The sequence below is a fragment of the Myotis brandtii genome, unplaced genomic scaffold (genome assembly GCF_000412655.1).
Source record: "Myotis brandtii unplaced genomic scaffold, ASM41265v1 scaffold54, whole genome shotgun sequence".
NCBI lineage: Eukaryota > Metazoa > Chordata > Mammalia > Chiroptera > Vespertilionidae > Myotis > Myotis brandtii.
The window spans coordinates 1,086,289-1,098,045 of record NW_005369989.1 but is presented as its reverse complement, the minus strand read 5'-3'; positions in this window follow the sequence as shown (position 1 = coordinate 1,098,045).

Genomic DNA, 11,757 nt, shown 5'->3' with positions numbered 1-11,757 from the left:
TGAGCTTACATAGGATTGCACTGAATATTGGCTCCAAAAAGAGCAGGTGAGCCCCTTTAGTATGAAGTTGAGATAGTACTAAATATGGGCTTAATTCAGTAAACTGACATCTCAGCAAATGGTCTTGTTGCCTGTGTGGACAAGTTGTTGTTGTTGTTGGTGGTGGTGGTGGTGGTGTGTGTGTGCATTTTTAAGAATGGCATTTTCAGAGCTACACAAGCAGTTTGCGTAAGAGCATAATTTACATTTGCCATGTAGAGGTAGAAGCTATGGGCCTGGTTGTAGCCAACTCCTGTCTCTGATTTCTCCCTTCCCATTATCCTCTTTGACATTTCTGAAGCCAGTTTTACTTTTTTTGTGGAGCCACAAATAGTGGCAATAAGCTGGAAAGACTGGGATATACAACCATGGAGAAAAGAGATAAACAACATGTACCCGTTCGTACACCGAAAGGGCAAGGCGGCGTTACATGTTGGGTTCACCCGTTCCGAGCAGAAGAGGTGCTTCTCAGCCGCCAGCCCTGCAATCCGGGGGCAGGCGGGTCCTTCCCAGCCCTGGGGCTTCTCTCGGGGTGTCCCAGCAAGGCCCGGGCATTAACCGTCATTCAGGCAAGTGTAAGGTGGGAGGGTATCTGTCTCCTACCAGCGGACTCTTCCAGAAGCTCTCCCCAAGCCCCGCCCCCAAGGGGGAGCCCCTGCTTGGAACAGCTCCAGGGAGAACCATGCATTTCTTGCCTTGGTCTACAGGTCTAAGGATGGGCGCCTCCTGCTCACAGCCGGCTCAGCTGTATGCGCCGTCCTGCACTAGACCTTGTAGAACAAGAACTTATTCCAACTTGCTCTGTATTGTCTCTTGATTACCCTTTCTCTTGCTCTTCTTGAGGAGTAAATATTTAAATTGTAGATTTTCCTTTTCCGCTACAGCAAAACATACACAATTCATTTACAATGTCTGAGCTCTGCAAATCCCCCACTCCTGGGCGCTGCCTTGTCTTTGGTTTTAAAATCTGGTTCAGAAAATGGCTCTGCTCAGCTTCTGTTTGGGCTTTAGCGGCAGCAGGGTCTTTCCAAACAGCATAACTAAGGATTTGGAGAAGAGTCATTACTCTCTCCCAAGCAGCGACTGATTTCAGCACGGGCTGCTGGCTTCCAGTGAGAAATAAAAGCATGCACAGATCCACCTAAAAAGCGGGGAGATAATGAAAGTAACAAATTCCCTGGATCTAAACATCTCACTTGCAAGTTACAAAGGGGCTGGAAAGAGGGGAGGATTGATTTGCATGTGGCTCCAGGAAGCAACCACCAGCCAAGGTAGAAGCCCTCAGGGAAGCCTCAGGGATTCGCTGCAGGGGACAAGGATCTTATTGGTAAATCTGAAGACTCAATAGCCAAGATTTGGGAGATTAGAAGTCAATGGTTATAAAGATTACAGAAAACACAGTGGGCATGTGTTGTTGTTGTTTTTAAACTGCGTTCCTGTCGGAATAATGGCAAGATTATTAAATCCGGAGCATCAACCAGTGGACATCTGTCCAGCATCGCCCCTCCCCTGGACGCTGAGGCCAGATAATTAGATTCTCTCCCCTCGTTCCAGTGTATCTTTCATCAGAAAGCCGCGTGACCCATCCTGTCAGCGAAACCCACAAAGATGGCTGCGAAGTAAGTGACCAGACACTGCCGGTCTCCCCAGACCAAGGGAATGATACAGTTCAGCTGCTGGGCTGATTTTTGTTTAATGCCAAGTCTGCAGCTCGGCTGTCAGACCAGTGAAGTGAAAAGAAAATTAGGGGCCAAATGCCGAAACCCTCAAGAAATGTCACGAAGAAGAAGCAGAAACAAGTAAAAAGGTTTTCCTTATTATTATTTTTTTTAATGTTTAAATATATGGATTTTGTTATCAGTACACCGAAAATGGAATCAGCGACCCGTGGGACCAAATGCTTACGTTTAAGAAATGCCTTGAACTTTAAATAAACACCATTTTCTTCTCTTTCGGATTAATTTACTTGCAGATGTGTGACATGGCTTGGGAATATACACCCGGCTGAAACATACAGACAAGAGCAGGGCAGAACCTAATTTTCTTACTGTTCAGCCTTTCTTGAACAGACAACATAGCTTTCAAAAGAAACATTAACTTCTCTTTTTTATCCTCTTCAGGGACAAACAGAATGAATTGAAGGCAGAATTTAGAGTTTTCTCCAGTGACCACAAAATAGTATTTTAAAATCTTTTCGAGTTTTGGCTTTGCTGCCGTTTTGATGGTTTTTTCTATCCCTTGGCAGGCCTGTGCCTTTCTACATAGCCCAGTCCCACCGTCTCCTTAGTCCTGTTTTTATTAGCAGTAAAGATGCCTTAACTAGTGATGCATCTATAAGGAACTCACATCCCATCTCTGGGCCTTAGCTTTCTCTCTGTGCCCTGAGAGAGTTGTGTGGCCCTGCTATTAGTGGTCTAGTTACAGGGGTGGGCAAACTTTTTGACTCGAGGGCCACAATGGGTTCTTAAACTGGACTGGAGGGCCGGAACAAAAGCATGGATGGAGTGTTTGTGTGAACTAATATAAATTCAAAGTAAACATCATTACATAAAAGGGTACGGTCTTTTTTTTTTTTAGTTTTATTCATTTCAAACGGGCCGGATCTGGCCCGCGGGCCGTAGTTTGCCCGCGGCTGGCTTAGGCCCACCTAAGCCATCAGTTGGACATCATTAGCACTGCCATGGAGGCGAGAGAGGCTCCCACCACCACCACTGTGCTCGCCAGCCGTGAGCCCGACTTCTGGCTGAGCGGCACTCCCCCTGAGGGAGTATACTGACCACTGAGGGTGGCTCCTTCGTTGAGCGTCTGCCCCCTGGTGGTCAGTGCACATCATAGCGACTGGTCATTCTGCTATTCACTTGATTTGCATATTAGCCTTTTATTATATAGGATAGATTGTATTCTGGTCCCTGGTCATGCTAAGGAAGTAGCTGGTGTTTCTCTAATATTCATTAAAAGCTCCATAGCTCATGGTCAACGTACTTCTACAATGAAGTTTGTCATAGGCCTTATTAGATCTCTATGTTTTGATTCAGGTGGAATGAGGCAAAAGAGATTCATCCACTGAACTACTGATCCCTGTCTGTGAGCTCTCTCTGAGAAATGCTGCTCCAGCAGGGCTGAAAGGTATGCTGCTTGGTCACCTGCACTGTTTGCATGACATGCCACATTACAGATTAAAGAAGGAAAACCATATAATATTAACATTTGCCGCCCCAAAAGCATGTGAGAAAATCAATATTCATTCATGATTTTTACAACAAAAAATAAAATTTCAATCTTGCACCATTTATATAAAAAAAAAACCTTCAGTGACTAAATAATAATGTAAAAAAATATAAAATAATATATATAACACTGAAATAAAAATGTATTTGTATGTAAAACACAAAAGTCATAGAAGATTGATAAACATGTTGAGATTCTGTGCAAATCCTATATAATAAAAATGTAATATGCAAATGGTCGTTATGCCATGAAGCATAATGACCGACTGTGTAACTACCAGATCACGGATCAGCAGGAGGGTGGGGCAGCGAGCTACAAGCAGGCAGCGGAGAGCTACAGGAGGGGGCAGGGCAGAAAGCCATGAGAGGGGGAGGGGAGGTGGTGGGGGAGCTACAGGAGGGTGGGGCAGCAGGTGGAGAGCTACTGGAGGGCGGTAGCAGGCTACTGGCGCACGGATTCATGCACAGGGCTACTAGTAAACTATAAAAACTCCATAAAATAAGTTGAAAGGCAAGAAATAGACAAGGATGAAATATTTTCAATATATAGACACTTGGATCAATATTCAGAAATACCTAAAGTATGAGGTGAATGTACTCAGTAGAAGAGCTTCAGGAAAGCAGGGAAGCCTCAAGGTTGCTTTTGTTTACAGTCTTTAAATTTTGTAATAAGACTAAATCTATTTAATATCCTAGTAAAAGTCTGATAATCGGAATCTAACAACATAAAAGCATGAAGCAGACTTGTGATTTCAAATATATTAATACAAAGTATATGACTACGTAATACATTCCTTGACCAAAGAAAGGGGGGAGGTAAAAGAAAACTATGAGTGGGTATAGTAAAAAAGAAATACAGACATAGAGATAATCCATATTGTAGTATATTCTATCATCAATACTAGCCAAAATGTACCAAGTAATATTCAAATAAGGCTCATGAGAGAGATGATAATGACTAAGACTCTTATACATATCAAAGTCTAAGGAGAGATCCCACCCAACTCACTTTGTAGTTTGTGTAAATGGTGGCATGTGGTAAGTAGGTTTTTCCAAAAGGAAGAAGTATAGAATTTTAATTTTAGACTAATAACTATAAAATTACAGGATATCCATAAAAATGATTCATTGCTTACTGTTATACTATCCAAGTTTTAGAAGCCAGTTTTAAAAATCAGCGCTGAGTCACATTTTAATAAGGTAGGCAAAATGTTTTTTCCTAGTTATAAAAACTCTGAACTGGTGATGTTTCTTTCCTGAACTTTTAGAAAAGTGACAATGACAATACATTGGTTTGGGCTCAAATGAGAGAGGTTTTTAATAAAGACTTTAGAACTAAAGAGCGTCACACTCAGGATTCACTAATCACTTAACATCGCAATATTTCAAAAGCCTGACTAAAAGATCCACCCCAAAACCAACCCGCTCAGCATTAATACACACCTCTTTCTTCCAGAAATTTTATTTATTATGAAATGAAAAAAAAATCCCAATAGGTTAAAAGAAACCAAATGCCCACTGTATAAATACTTCACAACGGTCAACTGAATCCAGAGCTGAAACTGAATTGTGCAGGTTTTCAGTGAAATCATCAGTCATATAATATACATAAAATCCAATTATTTACATATGTGGTAAACCCTCTAAGAAATGTACCCCAAGAAGCATTAACCTTTGCGCTGTGTCATCATGATGACCTACACACTTTATTTTTCATATAGTGTAACATTTTAATAGAATGTATTACCTACTACATGGTAGTACTTTGGTATATTCCTACAAGACCCCTTATCTTAAAAGTGTGAGTTTTCCCAAAGAGGAGCTTTTGTTCTGCATTAGAAGTCTCATATAAATTAAATACCTTATCAAATATTAACACAGAGGGAGGTAACACAGGATGCAACACAGATAGTCAAGTTACCTCTTTGTATATTTAGGAATTACTTTCTCCTTCAAGGTACTAACACTAGAAAGCTTAGTCTGTCCTATATATTTCACTAGTAAAGGTTTGAGTGATTAGAACCTTGGCAAAACCTTAATTCAAAATTATTAATACTTCCAGTGACAAGCCTATGTGACCAAGTTACTACAAATTTATATTTATCAGGAAAAACAAGTATAGGCAATAATCATTTAAAAATGCCTCAACCACTACTTTTCAATATAGAAGGATAAAACTACATAGAGTTTATCATACAATTAATCTTATCTCTGTCCCCTGAAATTCCCTTGATTCAATTCATTAGAAGGGGATTTAAAGACTTAAGAACACTTTATAGCAGCATTCAGCTTTCCTATGAAATTCTCAGTATCTTAACTATTAATGTAAACTGGTTTCTATTTTAGTAAGCTAGATACAGTACTTAACTCTGGCTTCAGAGTTTGTAGAAATGAAGAAAAGAACCACCAATTCAAAACCATTCTAGAAATTGCCTTTTGGAGAACAGCAAAAGTCAAAAATGGGAAAGCCACTGTTAAGGGATGAATTATATCTCCACTGATCCCCAAATTTTATATGTTGAAGTCTTAAACCCCAGTACCTCAGAATTTAACTGTATTTAGAGACAGGGTATCTAAACAGGTAATGAAATTAAAATGAAGTCATCAGGGTGGGTTTTAATTCAGTATCACTTGTGTCCTTATCAAAGGAGAAAATTTGGATACAGAAACCTGCACACAGAAGATGATGTGAAGACCCAGGTGCCAGACAACCATCTATGAGCCAAGGAGAGAGGCCTGGAACAGATCCTTAACTCAAGGATCTCAGAAAGAGCCAACCCTAAGGACACCTTGCTTTGACTTCCAGCCTCCAGAACTGTGAGAAAATAAATTTCTGCTGTTTAAACCACTTAATCTGTATTATTCTGTTATGGTAGCTTTGGTGAACTAATACAACCACTTTTCCGAAATTTGGTTCCTCTTCTACATAAACCTCAGGCACCACTCCTCAGTGGAAATGGTTAGAGGCTCTGGCCGCTGTTCCTTCAGCTTCTCAGACACTGCTTTCTTATTGCTGCAGCAAGGTTTAATAGGATTTCCCCAAATTGTCTTTTATAGATAAACCCACAACATATTTCCTGCCTTTTCCAACATGTGAGGTTAAAATGAAAAAGACAGGTGTTCTTATTAGAACCGGAAGCCATCTGCATGAGAGCCATCATCTGACTGGTAACTGCAACAGGAGATGGGGCTAGAGAAGTACTTCAGGTGGTACCCTGGGCATCAGAATCCGGAGGCTGACATTCTTCTCACAGTTCACTGATCTGGTTGCTTCTTTATCCTGTTTCCATGTAAACTTTTCACTTTCTTTGGTGTCAATACAGAGAGTTCAGGCTGGGCCCTGACCTTGCATCTACCACATGATTCCAGTTTTTTGTTTTGATTTTTTTTTATCCTACCAGCAGCTTTTTCTTTCTTTTCACAAGTAGCACTCAGCCACTGTGAAAGTCTTCTGGAGTCTCACGTAACTGCAAACAGCTCTGAAAGTCATTTCATCATTTACTGTCACTAAACTGAGAACTGGAGAACCTAGCTCTGCAAATACAGCAACCCTCTCTACTTCAGTATGTCTTTGGCTTGTAAAACTAAACATCTTTTCTTCTAGAAATAGTCTTCCAAAAGCAGCCATTCCACACTCATCTTCTCTTTTTCCTCTTGCATCCTTAGTGATTATTTGAAACCTTTATAAATATCCGGCTATCTTCCTCATTCTCAAAAGATATACTTTCCTCCTACATTACAAGAAAATACGCATCCCTTTTCACCTCAATACCTAAAAGCTTACCTAAAACTGTTCTCATTTATTTGCTGCAGTTTCAGACCATTATGTTTTCTTTGTTGTGAAATAAGAAAGAAAGGAAGGAAGGAAGGAAGGGAGGGTGATTGCCAAGCTGGCATGATTCAGTGATTGAGGTCACGGTTCCAGTCCTGGTCAGGGCACATGCCCGGAGTTGCTGGCTTGATCCCCAGTGTGGAGCATGCAGGAGGCAGCCAATCAATGATTTTCTCTCATCATTGATGTTTCTATTTCTCTCACCCTCTCCCTTCCTCTCTGAAATGAATAACAATGTATATTTTTTAAAATAAATACTTCTTGAGGGTTTGATATGAGCCCAGGCAAAGATAAGATCCCTCTCCTCAAGTAATATTAAGCACTATTATGAGACAACTACAAAATGCTGTGGAAGCACATAAAGCACACCTGAGACTTTCCAATAGGCCAGGGGTTTATCAGGCTACTTAGGAGAAGTGATGTCTAAGCCAACCTGAAAAATGATTAAGTAGGAGTCAATGTCCCTACTATGTGCCCCAGCGGTCTCTACACCCTCTGCATACCATTTATCACATCATAAAAATCCACTTATGGGAAGGTTAATTTCTATTTTGTTAGCATCTAAAGAATACTTGCCAAAGAGGAGCATTAAATATTTATAATATTATGAAATAATTGAAATAATATGGACCTCAGAGTTAGACTGACCTAACCAGTGTTGATATTCAAAACATGTAGCAATGAGGATGGCTGTATCAATTGAATAACTGTAGTTCTGGATTTAAATTCTGGCTCCATTTCCTATGATATTTTTAAGTGAAGGCAAGCCAGTTAAGTGATCTGAACATAATTTTATCATGTGTATATGATGAAGGTAATAATAATTTATAGGATGAAATTTTAATTTTAATGATGAAACAGCATATGAAAAAAACCCATTTCAGTGCCTGGTACACTAAAGACCAATAATAAATGTTTTACTTCATTGCTAGACTGCTTTAAAGTGAGTTATAGTTGTAGTTACATTAAAAAATTAAAATATGCAGAAACCAATGCAAAATGAAAGCACTCTAATTATTTTGTCTTACCTTCATGATTTTTCTCCAGTGCACAACTTAATTTGGATTTTAAACTTTGAAATGCATTTATCCTTAATCTTCTCTATGATATAAATTTAACATTGACTGTTCATTCATTTATCTAATTAACAGTGCCTTTATGTCAACTGTAGACCATATTTAATGATTCAACAGAAATTTAAGAGCCTATTATCAGTGCAAAATCATATTTATCTTTATCATTCAGAGATTAGTTTATGCAGATATTGCTGGATAGCTTATAGCTTAATAAATGCTCCAAGATGCTTAATAAATATTTTTTTGTTTTAATAATGTAGATAACTGATGGTTTTCTTCTAATATCAGCAATCAAATTAGAATGAAAAGAAACAATTCATTTCCATACTGAAAGGCTGATATCTTTGGCAGCAACTATATTCTTCTGCTTTATAATTTTTCAAGGGAAACATTTATAATTAGAAATCGGATTAACTGTGCTAAATGCCAACTTCAAAACTTAGTAATCAATCTATATATTTTAGGTCTATATCAGATGGATGTGAGTATCCAGCTTACTCAGTATATTGAAAATAACTGATCCAACAAAGATAATTAAAATTAAGCTCTTCAGACTGTCAACCAAATGTAATAGTGCCATAAGCGGTCTAGAATTATATCCATAGGTTGAACAAGGAGAGTATTAATTTCAGGCTGGCTTAGTTATTTCTTCCTTACATGTGGCCATTCTCAATTGACCTTTATGTAAGCTACTAGAGGCCCGGTGCACAAAAATTTGTGCACTCGGGGGGGGCCCTCAGCCCAGCCTATGCCCTCTTGCAGTGTGGGACCCCTCGGAGGATGTCCACCCCAGTGGGGACCCTCACCTCATGGAGGTTTGGCGAGCCTGGGTGAGGGGCTGATGGCTGTTTTCAGGCTGGCCACACCCCCTTTAGGGTGGGGGGTCCCCACTGGGGTGCCTGACCAGTCTGGGTGAGGGGCTGAGGGCCGTTTTCAGGCTGGCCAAGCACCCTGGCGAAGTAAGCCCCCAGCCCCTCCTTTTTATCTTTTTTTTTTTTTATTCTGGGATTTATTTACCTTCTATAATTGAAACTTTGTTGTTTTCAGTGGAGCTCAGAGCCGGGCTGCGGCAGGCGGGGAACCTTGGGTTCCTCCATCACTGGAGCAAGCAAGCCTCCTGCTCGCTCCAGCTCCGTGGCTGCTGGCCGCCCTCTTGGTTGGGTTAATTTGCATATACTCGCTCTGATTGGCTGGTGGGTGGGGCTTAAGGTGTAGCAAAAGTATGGTCAATTTGCATGTTTGTCTTTTATTAGTATAGGATATTAGCTTGGAAGTCACATAGCTCATTTGCTTAAAGACAGAATGTTGTGGAAGAATAGTCTTTAATTAAGTTTACTACTTCCTTTATCAGTGGTTCTCAACCTGTGGGTCGTGACCCCTTTGGCGGTCGAATGACCCTTTCACAGGGGTCGCCTAAGACCATCCTGCATATCAGATATTTACATTACAATTCATAACAGTAGCAGCATTACAGTTATGAAGTAGCAACGAAAATAATTTTATGGTTGGGTCACCACATGAGGAACTGTATTTAAAGGGCCAGAAGGTTGAGAACCGCTGCAATAGGCTATCAGCAGATTTCTCAGCAAAAACTCTATTGTCCAAGAGAGAGTGAATTGACATATTCAAAACACTAAAAGATAAAAATTTCCAGCCAGGAATATTCTATCCAGCAAAGTTATCGTTCATCTATGAAGGAGATATAAAGGCTTTCTCAAACAAAAGTGGAAGGAAGTTCACTACCAGTAGACCTGCCTTATAAGAAATGTTGAAAGGAGCTCTGCTACCTACAATGAAAAGGCAAAAGTCCTACCTCCGTGGTGGACACCTGTCCAGCCTGCTCTGTGCCAAAGCTCCTGAGCTCCCTTTGATAACATGCTCATACCCAGTTACTCTCAGGATATCTGCTGAAATCCGTTTTTCACTGATTATTCTCCAACCCTCTCCTTTTCTGTTATGTGCATATTTTCTTTTCTTTACTTTTTAATTGTAGTTTTAATAGGAAAAGATAGAAATATATCTGTCTGTAATCTTGAACAGAACCTGACAATTTGCTTTAACAGCATTATAAACATTTCCCCATGTGATTAAATGTCTACACTAAAACTATAATTTTAGTTTTGAAGCTAAACTTATATTCTTTACTTCGATTTTGTTAACATTCTTCAATATTTTACTAACTAAACCATACCGCTTGGTTTTTAATTTTTCCCCCCCTTCTGCTGCCCTGATTGGCTATGGATGAACTTCAGGAATTAACTATTAAATTTGAACGGCACACTATCGAAGCAAACGAACAGGATTCTTGTCCACTATGTTAAAAACACTGGTCTCTTCCATGCCCCGGCCCAACACACGGAAGCGATGGACTTTCTAGATGAATACAGGAATACAGATGTTTAAATATTTTGAACACACCATGTAACTAAGTAGTGGTCGTTATTCCTAACAGCTGTGCATTTTTCAGAAGCCTAGAGGTGAGTCCGTGCTTGGATGAGCTGACAGTTGGGCTGATGAATTAATTAAAAGGCCATGCAAAAATACCGCCAACAGCACACACACCTGTAACAACATTTAAGCCCCCAGTGGCCAAAACACTAGGTGAGGGCGTGGCGAGGAGCGTCACTGCTGCCAGTTGGCGGCTAATGAGGGAAACCTGCCAGTAATGACCGCTTTCTTGTTTATTCTTTTAAACCAGCGGTTCTCAACCTTCCTAATGACGCGACCCTTTAATACAGTTCCTCATGTTGTGGTGACCCCCAACCATAAAATTATTTTCGTTGCTACTTCATAACTGTAATTTTGCTACTGTTATGAATCGTAATGTAAATATCTGATATGCAGGATGTATTTTCATTGTTCGCGACCCACAGGTTGAGAACCGCTGCTTTAAACCGACACAGCCCTGGAGCTTGAGGGGCTCCACTGGCTGCGACCCCCCAATATAACAACTTCAATGACTCCTAACTCCACAGCTCAAGCATGTCATCCAGGAAAAAACAAAGGTGGTAGCAATTCCAGGGCAGCTGGCACAATCCCCAAATCCCAAAGCTTTGTCCTAAATTCAACCAATTTCATCTTTTGAAAGACAGCAGTGTGCGGAGTAACTATGGGACGCTCAGCAACGCGCCAAGTTTGCTTCAAATGATCGCCGAAGGGTTCGAGTCAGCGTCCAGGAAGCAGAGGGGTGAACGGCTCCCCGCGGACCCCGGACTCCCCGTCCGCCACCCGCACCCTCCACGCGCGCGTGGTTCCAGGTTTCCCAGCCTCCGCGAGGCGACAGCGCGGTCAGCTCGTGAGGGCGCTGACAAGCGGAGCGAAAACGCAGCACACACGCCCGGGGACCCCCAACTGGACGCTAAATGAAAAGGACGCGCTAGACGACCACTATGGAGGCCCCCCGAGCACCCTTTGCTGCCGAGAACAACGCTCTTACCCAACTCTTCAGCCCCGCCTCCCCTCCTCGCGTCGCCGTGGCCCGCCCCGGCCCGCCGCGGAGACTCACGGGATACGTAGTACGCCACGCCCACCTCCTCCTCTCCCCACCCCTCCAAGCTCCGGCTCCCTGGGGCCTGACTTCTGG